A 7110-nucleotide genomic window follows, 5' to 3' on the forward strand; every position below is an offset into this window, starting at 1 on the left:
TTTTGAGTTGATTCATGTTAAGGGGTGCAAGAAGCATGTCTCAGGAAAGATTTGGAATTTTTGGATGAGGTTTGAACTTTGTTTGGATTATATTTCCGGTGTCTCACCAAGATCGCACTGCGTCGCGATGAAGTGCAAAATCGTACTCGTCCTTTGAATGGTAAATTCCAGTAGCTCAATGCGATTCCACCGCATTGCGGTAAAGGTGTATTTGTCATGTTGTTGATACATAATTTGAAATGCATGTGTCATGACCTTTATCCTAGTGTGTGAAGTGCTTATTAGGTGAATAATGTTCCGAGAAATTACTTAGATCAAAGTTTAGCTAACAACCTTAGATTCGTCCAATATTTGGGGTCTGATTCTACAATGACCAACTTCAAAAGTGTATAACTTTTAATGTATGTATAATTTTCCAGCTAAAGACCCACCAAATTATAGATAATTAAATAAACTTTCCAATGATACCAGTTTTGCCTTAATCCGATACCCGAGTGAAATGTTATTGTATTTTTTGTGTGAGATAGTAAGCTGCCGTGATGGTACCACATTGCGGTAAGGTGCAGAATCGTGATCGGGCCATGAATTTAAATGTAAAAGGGGAAGTTAAGTCTTTTACCCTCAAGCTAAGTCTTATATACATGATGTAAGACTTTATTTAGGAAATTATTTTCCCATTCTCCTTCACTTTTCTCTTCAAGAAACCCTAATCTAATCCCAAGAACATTAAATTCAATTCTCCTCTTCAAGAAGCATCCAGAATCAAGTTTCTCAATTCAATAAAGCTTTCAAGATCTTGTTTCTTCATCAAAATTTTAAGTTTTAAGGTATGCGGGAGTTCATCCATGGGTCTCCTTTCACCCATGGAGCCCAAAAACCCTTTTCTTTTAATTAAAGAATGAATTTTCAATTATTATGGTATTTTTTATGTTCAAGAAAGATTGAATTTCATTTTTTCATGGTATTTTTAATTCAATTGAGCCCATGTATGATTCCATAAAAGATATTGAATTCCTCATGCTATGAATTTGAGTTTCCCATACTTTATTCAAATAAATTCCATGATAGATCCTAAATTCATGATGTTTAGAAACATTTTCATGTTTTAAATTCATGCCTTCCACATGTTTGATGAAATCCCCATATCATGTTTAATCAATTTCAAGATGAATCCCCAAGTTAAGAATTTTTCCATGTAACTCTATTGTTCCCTCTTGTTTTAGACTATGTTGAATTCAAGCTATGATCTTTACATATTTTGATGAAACACCCATGTCCTAGTTCAAATGAATTTCATGTAAATCCCCCAATTCCTGATATTAGTCATGTAATCATGCTATACTCCTATATTTAAGATATTCCCATGTTCAAGTTCATGGTTCCCAAGTGTTTGATGAAATTCCCTAATGATTGGGTTATTGTTATTATATCCAAAGATTTAGTGTGTGCTATTGTTATTATTATTGAGTCCTGGGGGATACGAATACTCAAAAACATAGTTGTTTACTTAGTCTCAGTATCTTTAGAATAATTTCAGATATGTTATGAGCATTATCAGTTTAGTCAATTACCATAATCACTTAAACTTAAAACATTTTAGTATTCTGAGCCAGTTTAGTTAGGAGTGGGATTTAGCACAAAGATAACCCAGGGATAGGGGCTCACCGGCCAGTTGAGAGTATGGCCTTTAGTACCAGTCCCTGTGTTCCGTAACTACGTAGCTAGTGTAGGTTGAGATGTTAAACTGCCAGTTGAGGGTTGACCTCATAAGGGAACCTACCAGTTAAGGGTAACCCTAAGTCCTTCAAGACAACACTTCAGTGGATCCACACAACTAGCATTAGTACCCGTGGCAGGGTATTGGCTCCCTTCAAACTGGGGATAAAAATTAAACCCCAATCTGTTCCGAGCAGGGCATATAAGTTAGATAAAACCTCCCACAGTCTCAATTATAGTACTCAGTACACTGTGCAAATCCATTTTTCTAGACCATAGCACTCAATTATAAGTATTTCAGTATTTAAGTTTATAGATTATTTCAAAATCATGTTATATGATTGGTTTTGCATTCTCAGATATTATGGTTTTCATGCATTCATGCTCAATTATCTCATGTTGTTTTCAAAGTCCTTACCTTATAAGCATAGTACTCCACAGTTTCAGCCCAGTTATTTAGACTAAGTACAATTCAGCCTTACATGACCAGTTTTAAGCTATTAGTCATTAAGTTACTTAGATAAGCTTAACATATATTATGTTTGGTTCTGTGTGTTTATGCATTCATTCTCCATATGATTTTACATTCAGATCCTTGATTTATGTTATCCTCCATCACGTAGTTTCTGGCTCAGTATTCATATAGCATCCATGTTTATTATATCCCAGCTTCAGTTCTATTTATATCATAAAAGTAAAGTCTTACAGAAACTAAGTTTAGAGATTCACCAGCTTATTATATTGTATTTGTTACTCATGTTTTAAGATATTTCAGCTTTCAGTTTACTCTAGCTCATTGATGAGTCTATTTACACTTAGCATGCATGTTTTACGATTACGTATGAAATCAGTTTTACATATTGCATTCACCCTTGTAAAATCAGTATAATCTAGAAGTATTGACCTACATATACGTCTGTGTTGTTGCATTGTTTCATAATGTAGGTACTATTTATAGCCCACACATCATGATTAGACAGTGGTAGTTTCCAGCCTACAGGTGATGAGTTCTCTTGTTTTGGGAACTCTAGATAGTTTTATTTCATGTACAGTTCATTTATTTTTCATATTTATTGATTATTAGTAGCCGGAGGCATGTCCTAACAATCCATAGTCAGTGTAGTAGAGGCTTGTCAGTCAAAGTCAGTCTTGTAAATTTAGTTCTTTCCTCAGATTTATCAGATTGTAAAACTTTATCAGTTTCATACTATTTTAGAATTTCAGTATATTATATTTCTGCATAATTGAACTTGTCATTTAATGTGTTATAATTCAATTTCTTAATAGTATGACAATTCATGGGTTATATTGGCATCATTTGTAATTCCTAAGCACTATGTGACAACTAGGGAGTAGTCTCGGGACATTACAAACTTGGTATCAGAGCACAGAGTTCATGTGCCCTATGGTGCCTATGAAGCTGCGTCTAGTAGAGTCTTACAGAATGGTATGAAGATATTTGTACCTTTCTTCAAGAGGATACAGGGAATTTATGAAATGTTTCCCTTCTTTTATGTCTTAGATCATGCTATGGAAAGGTTCCCTAAGAAACTTACATAGATTCTTATCTTGCACTATTCATTCCATCTCTACTTTGTTTTTGAGGTAACAAAATTAGTCAAGCTCGAATTTCTATAGACAGAGTTTCCTCAGGTAGTACCTACAGACAATTAAGGGATTACATGTTGCCTCAAAAAGTATCCCATCAGTGCTCTTATGTCCTAAAGTTTGAAATATTTTATTCATGTTTATGACAATCATGTGTTAAGCAAAAGTCAGGTATGCTTTCTTATCCCTTCTCAGAATCCCTTTTTTCAGTATATGATCTAGAGTTAGAAGCATGAACCCAAAATTTTAGTAGTAGTAGAGTTGGGATAATGTTATCTGGATTTAGCAGATTATGTATTCATGGGGCTAGTTATACGAAAGGTGAATCAAAAGGCTTGAATAGTGTATGGAAGAATTTATGTTTGCTTATTATAAATTAAGTATGATGGTGTGGATGTGAGTTAAGAGATGCGATATTAGTAGTCTATGAAGATGTAGAAATAGATGATGTGTTTAGTGAGGCAAGTATGTGTCAAAAAGAGTGTAAGTATGCGATGGTGATTGTAGAAGCTAAAGAACAATAAGGGTAGTATATTTTATGGGATTTTAGTATTTATGTGTATCGTTATACCTTGGGCTCTAGAGTAAAGTGGTTGCAGTTTAGTTAGAGTTTATTAAGTAGTTCACAGACTTAGAATGATGGCTTGAGGCTAAGAGGGAGATGATAGAACAAGTAACCAAGCCAGGCCCACTGATTTTAGTAGTGATGATAGAGTATAGTAGAATATCTGTAAGGGAGGATCATTCCCAACCCATTCTTATTTGAGTGTTGTATTTCAGTCATCATGATATCTACTCATGCCTTACATGTCAACTCCATGATCATAGTTCATATTCATGCACATAATAGAGAATCATGTACTCTCCCATATCCTAGTATGAGTAGTTCCAGTTCACTCAGTAATACAAATCAAGTTCCATGAATTCATGAATTCCAAACTCAGGTCATGCAGCTCATGACTCATGTACTCATTCTTTATAGTATGTTCAGTTCCAATACCCTTGCCATACTTTTAATGATCAATGAAATTCAGATTGATGTCATGCATGTCCTCAGTTCAGCCCTCTCTAATGAATTTATGTCATTGATACTTTATTCCTCAGGCCTCAGTTGAGTGTCAAAGTTATTCTTTCATGCTTCAGGTCCTCATGTTCTAACCTTTTAGTGCCCTTTTCTTATGTCAAGATAGTGATGATGAGAAGTTGTGAAAGCACAAGGGTATTAAATTCATGATTCATATTACAGAGTTATGGGTTCACTTTTAGATTCAAGTAGGATTAAACATCGTGAGAGAATCATTTCAGTTCAGACTTCAGTAGGTAGATTATCAGTGCCCATGTGATATTTTAAGTAGCCTCATGTGAAATGCAGTTTTGAAGTGAAATGTATAGTTGAGTTTAGACTTTCAGTATAATTTAGTTCGTATAGCTAGTAATCGAGTCTAGCAATTAGACAAACAAGTTCCCATGGTTTCCCATCTTTCCTATTCATGAGGTAATTCATTCACGACCATGCAAGTCATATATCTAGTTCAGTTTATGCTTCGGGCATCAGATTTAGATTCCAGATATTTAGCCATGACTATGTTCATAAGTGTTTTAGGCATCATATCAGTCTTTCCTTAGTACTTCAGCCAAGTTAGTATCATTCAGGGGATGAAGTATCCCAAGGGGGAGATGTAATACCTCGAGCATTCATGTCTTATATCTTTTATCTCCTTTAAGAAACAAGATCCAGTTTGAAGTAATGGTTACTCATAATTTGACTCTCTCGTTTCTATCTCATCTTTATGACCATTCTCATGTCAGTGCATGTATTCATGAAATCAGTTCAGTTCATGTATCATGCTTAGACTCAGTTATGCAATCATGTTCAAAGTCATGCATGCTCTAAATATTATCTCAGTTACCTTAGCACAATACTCTCAGTCTAACCAGTCTCATTTGAGGATGAATATTCCTAAGGGGGAGATATTGTAATTCCCGTATTATCCGTAGTTCAGTTCAACTCCTAGTTCATACATAAGAAGCTTATAACCTGAAAATTTCACTAAGTGATGGAGACTTAGTCATATATTTGACTCTATAATTTTGCAGATTTTAAACTTGACCTTCAGGGCTCTGAGACAATGATTTTTGAGTTGATTCATGTTAAGGGTTGTAAGGAGCATGTCTCGGGAAATTTTAAGAATTTTTGGATGAGGTTTGAACCGTGTTCGGGTTGTATTTCTAGTGGCTATTTGCAATCGCACTGCATCATGGTGAAGTGCAAAATTGCACTCGTCCTTTGAATGGAAAATTCTAGTAGCTCAATGCGATTCCACCGTGTCGTGGTGAAGGTGTGTTTTCCATGTTCTTGATCCATAATTTTAAATTCATATGTCATGGCCTTTATCCTTATTTTTAAAGTGCTTATTAGGTGATTAATATTCCTAGAAATCACTTACAGCTAAGATATAATAAGAACCTTAGATTCGTCCAAAGTTTGTGGTTTGATTCTACAAGGGTCAACTTTGAAAGTGTAAAACTTTTAATGTATGTAGAATTTTCCAGCTAAATACCCACCAAATTGTAGATAATTGAATTGGATTTTCAATGATACCAATTTTAACTTAATCCAATACTCGAGTGAAAGTTATAGCATTTTTTGTGTGAGGCAGTAAACTGCCGCGATGGTACCGCATCGCGATAAGGTACAGAATTGCGATCTAGTCACGAATTAAATGTCTAAGGGGCAGTTAAGTCTTTTCATATATGCATGAGTTAAGACGTTATTTAGAGAATTATTTGCCCATTCTCCTTCACTTTTCTCTCCTAGAAACCCTAATCTAATCCCAAGAACATCAAGTTCATCCATGGGTCTCTTTTCATCCATGCGATGAATTTGAGTTTCCCATTCTTTATTCAAGTAAATACCACGATAGATAAAAAATTCATGACGTTTAGAAACATTTCCATGTTTTAAATTCATGCCTTCCACATGTTTGATAAAATTCTCATATCATGTTCAATCAATTTTAAGATGAATCCCCAAGTTATGAATTTCTCCATGTAACTCTATTGTTCCCTTATTTGTAAGACATTCTTACGTTCAAGCTATGATCTTTACTTGTTTTGATAAAACACCCATATCCTAGTTCAAACAAATTTCATATAAATCTCCTAATTCATGATCATAGTCATGTAATCATGCTATGCTCCCATGTTTGAGATATTCCCATGTTCAAGTTCATGATTCCTAAGTGTTTGATGAAATGCCCTAATGATTAGGCTTTGAATATTGACTACGTATTATATCTCGAAGCTTCAGTGTGTCCTTTTGTTATTGTTATCGAGTCCTGGGGGTTATGAATACCTGAAAACATAGCTGTTTACTTAGTCTTAGTATCGTCAGACTAGTTTCAGATATGTTATGAGCATAAGCAGTTCAGTCAGTTATCATAATTAGTTATAGATATTTTAGTATTTCAGCTTATAGATATTTTAGAATCATGTTATACGCTTGGTCCTACATTCTTTGATATTACTATTTTCATGCATTCATGCTCAGTTATCTCATGTTATTTTGATAGTCCTTACCTCATAAGCATAGTGCTCCTCAATTTCAACCCAGTTATTTAGACTAAGTACAGTTCAACCTTACATGATCAGCATTCAACTATCAGTCATTTAGTTTCTCAGATAAGATTAGCACATGTTATGTTTGGTTTAATGCATTTATGTGTTCATGCTTTGTATGATTTATATTTAGATCTTTGAGTTACGTCAGCCTCTATCACATAGTTT

Source organism: Capsicum annuum, chromosome 9, assembly GCF_002878395.1.
Source record: "Capsicum annuum cultivar UCD-10X-F1 chromosome 9, UCD10Xv1.1, whole genome shotgun sequence".
Classification (NCBI taxonomy): Eukaryota; Viridiplantae; Streptophyta; class Magnoliopsida; order Solanales; family Solanaceae; genus Capsicum; species Capsicum annuum.